Raw genomic sequence first — 12,652 nt, 5'->3', positions numbered from 1 at the left:
CCCACTGGGGAAAATCCCTATTTCTAAATAAGAAAAAGAAAACGCCAACTGCTTTGATTTGAGTGTTCTGCTTCAGAATAAATTTGCCTGGAAGCTCAGAAGGGTACAAGAGGGGGCTGGGAGGTAACAGTGCATTCTTTTAAATAAAAGCAGGGACGCGGATGCTCCCTCTAACCTAAGCCAACAATGGCACCATCGACAGAGTCCCAGAGACGCTCGCAATATTCCACATAATTAAGAGGGATTGTTGGCATCAGAGGAACCAGAAATATTCTGTAGATTAACTGCTTACTTCATTGCTAATGACTGCCCAATTTCTTTAGACTAATTGGTGCAATCTACATTTTTGCAGCAAAGATGAAGTATCAACTTGATTTGGTGTCGATAAAAAATTGATGGATGCTTCTGACTGCTACTTCTCAACAATACACGGATTATTACTACTATAATTATCATAAATGACAAAACATGGGCAAGTGGTGATTACAAGTCTAATTCTATCCCAAGGTTTTAATGGCATAAACCACTCAGGCTTTACTCTCATGATTTACTGCATCATCAAAATCCCTGCAAGGATTACCCCTGGGTGAATGCCACTCATTATCTTACCAATAATACACTGGTTTGGCCCAACGTGGAACAAATAATCAAGACTGAGCTCTTAGAAAATCCTCCCTCAAGATAGAATGCTCTAGTTTGCTGAGGAGGCATGGACCTGCCAAAATATTTCCCTTCACTTCCGGGTGTTACAGTTGTATTTTGCTCTAACGCGTACAGAGATTGGGGGTCTCTGGGTCACACAACAGCCTACCAAGCTGTGTGCCAAGGCCTGGAGATGCTGCTGCCACCTTGATCGTGGCCAACCAAACACCGGCCGACTGCTACCAACCAGGCAGAGAGAGAAAAGGTTGTAAGCCTCCCATGCTCCCTGCCTGGTTGAGTGCCAACACTAGAGACGCAGGGGCAAGGGGACGGAGGAAGACCCTCGAGGAGGAGTTTGTCATTATTTTGTGGGGAATGCCGTTCGCACCGACACACACAACGGAAAGACCCCTGCGGAAGCAGCTCCGGTACCAGGGAGACCCCATGCCCAAACTGCAAATTAAATGCCCCCCCAAAGTGAGGACGCAGGAAGGAAAGCAGTGAAAGGGAGGGGTAGTGGAGGGAGACAGCCGTCTACCGCGAGCAGCTACCCACGGTGGCCAAGTGACCCTTGCCAGGTGGAAGGGAACCAGTACTGTCCGATCGTCCCATCTTGTTTTGTCTTCTAAGAGGAGTCAGACATCTTTATTCGTAGTGTGAAACATCCCAGTTTTTTTTTTAAATTTTTTTTTTTCAACGTTTATTTATTTTTGGGACAGAGAGAGACAGAGCATGAACGGGGGAGGGGCAGAGAGAGAGGGAGACACAGAATCGGAAACAGGCTCCAGGCTCTGAGCCATCAGCCCAGAGCCCGACGCGGGGCTCGAACTCACGGACCGCGAGATTGTGACCTGGCTGAAGTCGGACGCTTAACCGACTGCGCCACCCAGGCGCCCCGAAACATCCCAGTTTTAAAACGGCGGCGGACAGCTGCACTTCTTAGCCTAAAGGCTGACACAGTAGCTTCCAGGACCAGACTGCCCGGAGTGGGATGTTAGCCCTGCCAGCATTTGGGACACACTACTCCACCTGAATGTCCGCTGTCCTCGTACGTGAAATGGGGATGATCACCGCCACCTACATCGTGGAGCTGGTTTGGGGATGACATGAAAGACTACCCGAAGGTACGTAAAATAATCCTGAGTAACCGCTCGGCAGTGACCACTGTTACCTAAGGCTGGGTTTGGCCTGCTGTGACCTCTGCTGTGGGAAGAAATGATGTACGAGGCAAGGGCCATGGCCACGAACAACAGCTTGAAGGCTGACCGCGTGAGCTGGAATCCAGTTTTCCCCACTTGCTGGAGACTGAATGACCTTGCGAGACGCTTTCTGGAGCCACAGCTTTCTTGTCTAACAAATAGGGATAATAAAACACCTGCTTCGTAGAGACTCGTGAGGATGAAGTTTAAAAATCGACACCAAGCACGCGGCACAGAGTTCGACATAGGGTAACACGCAACAAATATTAATAGTTGTTATTCACGCTATTTCTTAAGCTGAATTTTTCCGAAGTCTTAGAATGTTATATCTTCTTTAAAAAGCTAGTCCGGGTTCCCCGTTCTTGTCCTGTGCTATCTCCTGAGGGCATTTTTGTCATGGGCATAGCTTTATTATTTTGTTATTAGTTATGAACCATGAGAAATTCCCCTGTGAAAATTCACCTATGTTGCTTTTTCAGGTGCAACTTCAACTGTTACAATTGTTACCAAGTGCCGAGAAATCTTGCAACAGACAACTCCGTGTGTCAACAGTATAGGTGCCATATATTCTTAGGGGTGAAAGCTGTTACCGTACTTTGCCAGATTATTACTTAATTATTACATTATTGTTTTTGCATTATGTAAAGATCTACTAGCATCCAGTTCAAGGGAATCTGCAATTGAAATATCCAGTGTGTTTAAAAGTGTGCCTGAAAAGCCACGTGTGTTTTAATGCACACCCTTCAGACATAGGCTAGGTTTGTGTGAATGGCTGAGAATGGCATTTGCCAGCTGAGCCCTCGCTGTGACGGCTTGGTCCGGTCCACCAAAATACGCACACACACCAGACCAAAGGGGGTTCATGGTTTGCATCATGGTCAAGTTCACCTTGGAGGGGTGGTGGCGCTCCCGGAAGTTTCATCTCAAAAACAGACAGGGAGGGGGCGCCTGGGTGGCGCAGTCGGTTAAGCGTCCGACTTCAGCCAGGTCACAATCTTGCGGTCCGTGAGTTCGAGCCCCGCGTCGGGCTCTGGGCTGATGGCTCAGAGCCTGGAGCCTGTTTCCGATTCTGTGTCTGCCTCTCTCTCTGCGCCTCCCCCATTCATGCTCTGTCTCTCTCTGTCCCAAAAATAAATAAACGTTGAAAAACAGACAGGGAGAGTTTCAACCGAGGCGCCATAGCCTCCTGAAAACTGAAGCGGGTGTGTAACACTAGTGAAGAAACATTCGTTTCCCTTTAAATACGCCTGGGTAAGGTAGGTCCAGATTATACCAGAAGGCGCCAGCATGCACAGGCTGCCGAGAGTGGGCACGTTCAAGTCACCAAAGGTCCCCTGCCACTTACTTGTGACCTTCAAATACCCTTTTTAGTGCACGGAGAATCTTGTATGTCACAGCTATTTGGGGAAATCGATTATGGGTATGATCTGATATATCCTGAGAACCGCCAGACCATCAGGTATAGGTTGCTGCTTCCAAGGGTCAAGTTCTACCCTGTGACTCACCAGGCGAATCTCTGGGCTTCTCCAAATCTCAGATCACGGACAAGTGTGTCGATTAATACGGAAAAAGCTGTGCTTTGCAAACGAAAGTCCTCAGTTTCCCAAGGAAATTTCTCCTCTAGATAAAAATCTCCAGAGCGTCTTGTTTTATACTCTAGTCATAGCGGGTGTTGGAACAACTGGATATACATTAACTTTGTTTCCTCTGAGATCACGTAAAGGTTAAAAAGAGTAATGCTCAGGGGCGCCTGGGTGGCTCAGTCGGTTAAGTGTTTGACTTCGGCTCAGGTCATGATCTTGCATTTGTGGGTTCGAGGCCCATGTTGGGCTCTGTGCTGACGGCTGGGAGCCTGGAGCCTGCTTTGGATTCAGTGTCTCCCTCTCTTTGTGCCCCTCCCTTGCTTGAGCTCTCTCTCTCAAAAATAAGTAAATATAAAAAAAAAAAAAAAAAAGGTAATGCTCATAATGCCATCCTCAATGACTTTAGCGTCCTCTTCTCATGAATGTGGAGACCATCTGATGCACAGGAGTCAGAGGTGGGTGAGGGGCACCTGGGTGGCCCAGTCAGTTAAGCGTCCAACTTTGGCTCAGGTCAGGATCTCACGGTTTGTGAGTTCGAGCCCCGTGTCGGGCTCTGTGCTGACAGCTCAGAGCCTGGAGACTGCTTTGGATTCTGTGTCTCCCTCTCTCTCTGCCCCTCCCCTGCTCGCGCTCTGTCTCTCTGTCTCTCTCTCTTTCTCAAAAATAAATAAACATTTAAAAAAAAAAAAAAGAATCAGAGGTGGATGAGATTAAAGCACGGTTCCCGCTGGAAATATTCGAATGTAGCCATCTACCCTCCTTCCTCTACCCTCCCCACCAAAAGACTCAACGATTTAAAAATGCCCAAATCCAATAAGAGATATCGCTTACTGTCGGGGATGCACATACCAGAGGAAGTGCTGGGGATAAAGGAAATCTGTGAATCAGAGAAAGATGTTGGTATGCAAGATTGAAGATATACCAGCTGGCCCACTGCTTCAGCTGGTTTCCAGAGGCCAGGAAGAAATTAGTCTCACAGTTCAGTTGGAAGAACACCTGGCCGTTCACCCAGAGGCACAAATTCACTGTTGGAACAGGGTTATCTTTGTTTCCATTCCAAACACACCTAGGAACTAAGTTATTCAAAATCCCGTGACTCTCACTGTCCTAAATTGCTCACCTTCATAAAACTCGGGGGGTGGGGCTGAGGGCACAGGGCCTGGCTGTAGCAACATTATCGTCAACGGGACCGATGTTAAAGGCCAGGATGGTCTTCCTCTGCCTATTGAAAACTGGGTTGGAGCGCGTCCTATTGATTTCCCACATACGTTTTACTGAAGATTTACAAATGTGAGGGGCTGGTTGGAAAGGAATTGTATTAAAGCCAAAGAATTAGCACCGTGCCCACAACCAAGAAGACACGTGAGAGCTCCCGAGGCTTACGAGGATGGTTAATGAGCTCCGTGCTCCCGTGTCATTTGGGGCCTGCTCATAGCAACAGTCTAAAATAAACTTGAATTCCTCATCGGTATGCAAGTCTGTGAGTGTGGGAAACGTCACTTTACAGCTGAACCCCCAACGCCGAAGCTAATTCCTCTTTCTCCGAAGAAGAGTCAGGCTGAGTCTTGCCGTGCCGCGCTGAGCAGCGTGGCTGGGTGGGGTGAGGCCTGCAGGAAAACTACATGATGGCGGAGGAGATCCCAGGCCTGGATCCAAAGCGAAGGGGCCCGACGTGCCACCTACACAGGAGGCGGGTGGGACAGGGTGGTCGTAGGGGAGTCGGCCGCCGGGACGGCAGAATGTGCCGGCAAATGCCATGGCCGCAAGACTTGGTGGGAGGCCTGGGCAGACCCAATCTGGAATGCAGTGTGGGAACTGGGCTCGTAGGAGACACCATCAGAGACCCAATATCAGCCACTGGGTCTTTGGGAAAACCCAAACCTGCTGATTGCGTCGTTCACTTAATTCTTCATTCCCTTTTCCTGACCTATCTACGAGCATCCTCCATTTTTTCCTTCTTGCTCTCATCTCTCAGGCTTGCCAAGCCTTGCAATATATTTAAAAAGATTTTTTTTAATGTTTATTTATCTTTGAGAGAGAGAGAGAGACAGACAGAGCGTGAGCAGGGGAGGGGCAGAGAGAGAGGGAGACACAGAATCCGAAGCAGGCTCCGGGCTCTGAGCTGTCAGCACAGAGCACGACGTGGGGCTCAAACCCATGAGTCACAAGATCATGAATTGAGGCAAAGTTAGACACTCAACCGACTGAGCCACCCAGGAGCCCCTTTAATTTCTTTTTTTAATTTTTAAATGTTCATATATTTTTGAGAGAGAGAGAGCACACAAGTGGGGGAGAGACAGGGAGAGAGCGGGAGGCACAGAATCCGAAGCAGGCTCCAGGCTCTGAGCTGTCAGCACAGAGCCCGACGCGGGGCTCAAACTCACGGACCGCGAGATCGTGACCTGAGCCGAAGTCGGACACTTAACCGACTGAGCTACCCAGGCGCCCCAAAATGTTTTTCAAGGTGAGGTATGATTCACACATTTTAGGAACATGGTTCAATAGATTAAAAAGAAGTTTTTTAAATTGGGAAATCATTCTGAACTTGCGGAAAGGTTATGGGACTAGTACCCCAAAAGTTATAGGACTAGTACTGTGCTTTATCTAAATTCATCTACTGTTAACATCTCCTAGAATGTTTCTGGTGAGGGCATTCACTGGTCAGTTAATGTGCATTTACTCCACACCCACTGCAGAACGACTCCGTGCGTAGTGCAGCAGACAGACTAGGGATGACAGTCTCTCTCCTCCGAGATTTATAGTTCAATGGTCAGGCACCACCAAGATGGCGACCGCCACACTCAATTTGCTAGACTCCTTGAGAATAAAGTCTCAGCTCTTGGGAGATATCTTTAGCTGTGAATACTCGGGAAGGGAAGAAATTTTAAAGACACTACGGTTCCTAGTAGGAAGCAGAATTGGGGAATCCAGTATTCCTCCAAATGGGCCAAACAACTATAGTAAGTCAGTATATTAAAGTGTACTAAGTGGGGAAAAGGGTGGGGGGATGGTGCACCTTGGTCAAATACATCTGGGAAACATTTATTTAGATGAGGTTCAGCAAGAAGTTTTGTCTGCAGAGCCCTCAACGGGCTTTGCTAACGGGCTTTGTGAATCTCCAAGAAAGGGAGGGGATACATAATATTCCCTGTTCCTCAAATGACGGTGAATTAGCTCACAGGATTAGTGTTCCACTGAGCGCCTTTGCAAGTGTGAAGGAAGTTCACACTCTCAAAGACAAATTGAGAAAAATGTAGGAAGCAATATGCAAATGGTGGCAACATATCATAGCCCAAGTTCATGTCCCTACGTCATGAGGTGCTTCTGCGAAAAAGAGAGGGACTAATCAGAGAAAAAGCAGGAAACTAAGAGGAGCAGAACTTCAGTCGGATATTTCTGGAATATTGTTGGTAGATTTATTAGTTTTACACTGCATCATGCTGTTACTCTTCAAAAACCTAAATCAGCTTTCAAATACTCACGGGATCGGGTCTAGACTTAGCAGAGGTAATGGAAGGAGCTGGGAACCAACACTGAGTATCTTTTAGGTACCAGGTGTTGCTTTCTCTTCAAAAGTCTTATAAAGTGTGCACATCCCTTGGACTGTCTATCTTGGTCGCTACTGTATTCTCGGCATCAGCACAGGGTCTGACGCATAGTAGGAACTCAATGAATATTTCCAGAACCAAAATGAATCTCTGTTTCACAGTGTGATAATAAATTCATCACAAGGACTTCTGTAAGCTACATGTCAGCGTTCCATTATTAGACCACAGATGTCATTAGCTGGTGGCCCATAGCCTGCAGACAGGGTTTTATTTGGCTTGGAGAAGGTTTTAAAATAAATCAGCGAGAGTTAAGAGCTGAGAGATTTTCAGCAAAGTCCAGCTGTCCGAATGTCCATTTCTGATATTTCAGAAGATATGGTTGACACTGGACCAGCATCCCCCTAGGGCCACATCTAGTGCAGAGTGGCGGCTGTAGCTAAGAAGCAGGTGCCACTATCCTGACCGCCATCACCTGCACACCACTGGTCTTTGTGGCCAGTGGTCACCATGCTGGGCACTGCGGGCAGCTGAGCTTCTGCATTTAAAAAAAATTTTTTTTTAAACGTTTATTTATTTTTGAGAGACAGAGAGAGACAGAGCATGAGCAGGGGAGGGGCAAGGAGAGGAGGAGCCACAGAATCCAAAGCAGGCTTCGGGCTCTGAGCTGTCAGCACAGAGCCCAACGCGGGCCTCGAACTCACGAACCATGAGATCATGATCTGAGCCGAAGTCGGACGCTCAACCGACTGAGCCACCCAGGCGCCCCTGGGCATCTGAGCTTCTGACTTCTGATCTATGATAACAATCACCAACTTACAGAATGCTTCTTATGGGCCACATACCACCTTTACCTTTATGAATCCGTAACAATCTTATGAGATGGGTATTCTTTTTTTTTTTTTTTCCAGAAAACCAGAACAATCTCTTTCTCCATTCATGCTGTCATATTGAGCCCCTCTTTAGTAGACTGAACTATAAGAAATCGGCATGTTTTCATAGCGTCAAAGATATTCGAATATTAGTTCAACTTCATGAAGACATTTCTACCAAGGTCTTCAAAACACAGAGAAGCAAAATCCTCAGGGCCTTCTGACCTAATTTGCTAGGTTACGTGGTTCTTACGTATGTCCCAAATGACACCTGGGTGACCTTGAGGTGGGTGTTCTTACCATCTCTACTTTACAGACGAGGATCCAAGTGGAGAAGGACTAACTAACTTGCCCCAGCTCTCATACCTACTAAGCAGCAGGGTGGGTTTTGAACTCAGACCATCTGGCTCTTAACGCTCTTCACCACCATAGTCTGCTGTTTCTGCTACACAGCCATACTTCATTATTCCCAATCGTGTTCCAGTCTGTCGTGTGTGTTGATCCTGTATATCCCCCCAAATTATACTGGCCTCAACAGCACAAAACGCATTCGTATTTTCTTTGTGTTTTGCTCTGGCCGATTGTTTTTTTTTTCAAATGTCTTTTGATTTCACTTGACCAGGACGATGTGTATGAGTAAACACATTTCATGCAGTTCCCCTACCCTTCATCAGGAAACCAGCCAAAGTCTGGCTCCCCAAGAGCAAGCCCGGTATCGACCAAAGCTGCCGCAAGCTGGCAGCCCCACGCAGTTGAGGACGGGAGTCTGCCTTCGTGCCTCTCACGACGGCAAACACCACAAGCTTGCATTACACACACCCTAGGCTGATGGCTGGAATACACACGTATTAAGTTACATCAGTTTCCCCCTTTGGTTCCATGTGGGTTTACCCAAACAGCTGGCTTGGAGCCTATCCCTTCACTTAAATTAGTTCTAGTGTTCCACACTTTTGATTTACTGACAAAGCGCTCTCTTTATCTACTTGCGGCATAAGAGTTTTGTCTGGGCAGAAACTGCGGTCGGTACAATTGGGCCAGTTAGGTCACTTAGCATTTCCATGTGGGGCACTGACTAGAGAGAAAGGTCTTTTAATTCCCAATTAGTCCATATCGGCAAAGGAAATGTATTTTCCATTATTTCTTTACTCCGGGTTCTGATTCATAAAATATCTTCAGGAGAACACGTTTTACGTTGCCGAGTCTTTGATTTCCCAGGGAAACTAATAAATAATCAACAAAAATATGATTAAAGACTGCTTGAACTACCATCCGAAAAGGGACTCTAGCCAGCAAAGAATCTTTCTGATCCACATCTTTTTATTCCTAGAAACAGAATTCTTACTTAGCCTCTCAAAAGCCTGATGAAGGCTTCAGCGAAGTTTTGACATAAGATTTTCATATTCAAAATATCTGTTGAAATAAGGGAAGAAAGGATATGGATCTTGAAACTGCATTAGTCTGAAATAGAGCTTAGTAAGCTAGAAAGGGAAATTACTTCTCTGTAATTGGAATTCTCTCCTAAAAAAATCCCTTTGAAATCACGTTCAGCTACTTTCCCATTATGTGTCCCAGAGAAGCCAACTTTAACCCTTTTTGGAATTATCCATCATAAAAATTATTTGATATTTCTAAATTGCTCTGGGAAGAGATTCCTGCGCAATGGTTGGTGTCATCAAAGAACTTCATAATGAATGAGGAGTTCCCAAGAGTCACAGACATAGCTGAAAAAATGTTTTCTGGGACGTCTCCTCCCACTCACACACTGATGCTTACATCTATCCATCACATTTATCTTGGCCGCACAGTCCTAAGGCAGATGCCAGAAAACTCCTCCATTTGAGATCCTTTACCTTTGAAATGACAGCTAAATTGTGCTCCAACCCAGTTCTTTAAGCTCTTTGAAGGCAAGGATTGGGTTTGATCCTTCCTTGTCTCATCAATGCTAATACACGGTAGTTGCTTGATAAAGGCTTCATGAATCATGAGTGAACAAATGGGAGCTAGCAAGGTAAGCATAGCACGTGCCTCACCTTCTATTCCCTTCCGGTTTTCTTACCTGTGAAAGGATAACAATATCTTCCTCCAAGAACTCTCATGAGGATTAAATGCGATACTACAAGTAATACTACTTAGGACACAGCTGTATTACATAGCTTATAACATAACTCATGCAATAATTATATACATGGTTTGTGTATAAATAAAATACTAAGCCAGGTCCTAAGAAGGCCATTGAAAAATGGGATGGAAGAAAATTCTCCTCCCTTTTACATCGACCTTGATGTGAAGACAAGGAAGCTGGTGATGCCTGGAGATACCCCATAAGGCTATGGTGCTCCACCGAATTTCCATGTCATCAGACTACATAGCTTCATCACGGTAGAGTCAGCACCTAATATCAAAACCAAAAGAAGGGTCATCTGGCCTATGGGATGGGACCTTCTCATTGTAGGTGTGACATATCCTGTGTTGTATCTGTCTTCTTTTGTTAAGGTTGTAGATTCATTAAATGGCACGCAGTGTTTAACACGGTTGTTTCATAATCTTGATAGTTATACCCTACTCCCATGGGTCCCTTAGCTCATAGTAATAATGAGCAACATCAACTTAAGTCTGATTCAGGAGACGGTTATATCCACAGAATAACCCAACATGGGAAATTCTGCCTTACTTGTGAAAATTTTAAGAGTGTTTTCCCTAAAGATGGAATGTGCTAAGTAAAGCTCATTAAGCGTTTTCTCAGCCTATTTCTTGATTATCACTTTTATTTTTATTTATTTTTCTTAATCATTATTTTAAAGGCTACAACACAATAATAATGATCTATTACTTGGAGTCAAAAGTAAAATCAGATTGGGTACGATGTCTTTTGTGTTTCAACACAAAACTCTGGAGGGGAGTCTCTAAAAACTATGAAGTGTTATACAAACATAAGGTAGTATATGAGTCATGTAAGATGACCTTATTTTATCCTATCAAGAATGAAGGTACAGAGGCCATTCTCTGTTTCAGAGTAATATCGCTTAATGTTCTCTGAGAAATTATATTCTTTCTAAGGAAGTAATAACATTAACCATGGCACCCACTAAAGAGATGTCAGAATATAAAATGTAAAATGACTTCAGATAATTTTTTTATAGCAAGGCTCTCAAACATAGGATGGACAGGGCAGGGGAAGGGGGAGAGAAGACAAGACAGAGAGTCCTCTTTTTAAAAATCTGAACTATTTCTATCATATTTCCCAGGACAGTATCTCCACAGAAAATTCTACATGGAGATGTAAGGCCAGGGAAATGCAACACCAAGAAAATCAACATAAAGCTCAATTCTCTACTGTAGGCTTAAGGGTTAATTGAATGTAAGTGGGTGAAAACAGATGGCAATTGATGTCAATAAATGACCTTATTTTTGTTCAAGCATAGTAACCAATGTTGGCTAGATCCTATCTTCCCATATATCCACATCTAGGACCTCACGATCCTATCTGGGGACCAAGCCAACAGCTCTTGGAAGAGCCTTCTCTCACCAATGTCTGCCTGCTGGCTTCAGTAGTTGGCCAGCAACTCTTCAGGGTGGGCAGTCCCAAGCCGGTCTCAAAGCCTTCCTCCAGATTTGATAAAAGGCAGGAAAAGACACCACAATCCCTTTAGTTTTTTCCTAGCATTCCATAAGGGGTCACCACTGGAAAGCCCGGGCCTGTGTATCTCATGGTATTTCTTCCTTCCTCCAGGGCCCAGCCAGGGCTGTGCATAAAATGGTAGGATGGCTGGCTTTCCACAAGAGAGCCGCCCAAGGGAGAATGCACCAAGGTGAGCCCACTTGCTTCCTGAGCAAAGTCAACCCAACCCTATGTTTACTTTGCCCCCAAACCAGTTGCTATGCAGGTAACCTTCTTCAAACACTTCACAGACCTTGGAGAAGAACTGAAAGTGTAATTACTCTTACAATAAACATGGAAAAAAGTATCAGGTTCCCAGAACGCAACTCCCTAAAATCTAATTCGGCATCTTAATGTCTGAGTTAGCTGAGGCTAGAAATGGCAGTCGAGGTACACAGTGTGCCTAAGACAAACCTGACATATGTGTGTGAAGGCACGGAATAAGGAATAATCACGTTTCCTACCTTCAAGGAGCTTCCAATACGATGTCATGAACAAAAAGAGAAAAATAAGTCAACATAAATACAACGTATAATTACAAAAGTGCTAAGAAGAAGAGCATTTCAGAGACTGAATGCACGGGAGTGAGTAGACTGAATCATGAACGATATTTTGCAAGCTCTCCATTAGATCACAGTTTCAAGGCCCATTAGTTTTTTCCCAGGCCTCTGGGTCCCCTCTGGCAATTAAGGATGCTACATCTTAGCTTGCCCTCTATCTGAGGATATAACAGAGAAAGGACGGAGAGGTGCCCAGGTCAATGGCTTTGAGCAATTCCCCACACAGGGAGCCACTGTCACCAAACTGGGGTGTCCACTCTCGGTTGACAAGCAGAGCACGCTATAATGCTCATTCATTCGTCCATCACGCAGGTACTGATGCCCATGCGTCAGGCACTGGGCCAGGCCCGGGTGATCTCTGTGCCCCTGCTCTCAGGAGGGAAGGTTTCATTTAGAGCAGGACATGTAGGATAAATCAACAGAAAAACGAATAGGAATTTCAGATACAACTGGGTGCTCCGAAGAGAAGACAACAGGATGTCGCAACCATCTGTGCAGAGGATGGAGAGGTAATTTTACTGAAGGTAGTCAGGGAGGACCTAAGGTGACATATGAATGACAAAAATGTGGAGGTCAGAAGGGCAGAGCGCATC

General features: G+C 45.4%; 1 protein-coding gene across 4 annotated transcripts in view; it reads right to left on the bottom strand.

Moving 5' to 3' along the window:
• Window positions 1-12,652, bottom strand: part of FTO (FTO alpha-ketoglutarate dependent dioxygenase) — a 393,904-nt gene that overhangs the window by 80,769 nt on the left and 300,483 nt on the right. The window lies entirely within an intron of this gene.

Source organism: Leopardus geoffroyi, chromosome E2 (assembly GCF_018350155.1).
Source record: "Leopardus geoffroyi isolate Oge1 chromosome E2, O.geoffroyi_Oge1_pat1.0, whole genome shotgun sequence".
Lineage (NCBI taxonomy): Eukaryota > Metazoa > Chordata > Mammalia > Carnivora > Felidae > Leopardus > Leopardus geoffroyi.
Note: the sequence above shows the minus strand (reverse complement) of the source record. Positions and strands in the feature narration are given on the sequence as shown.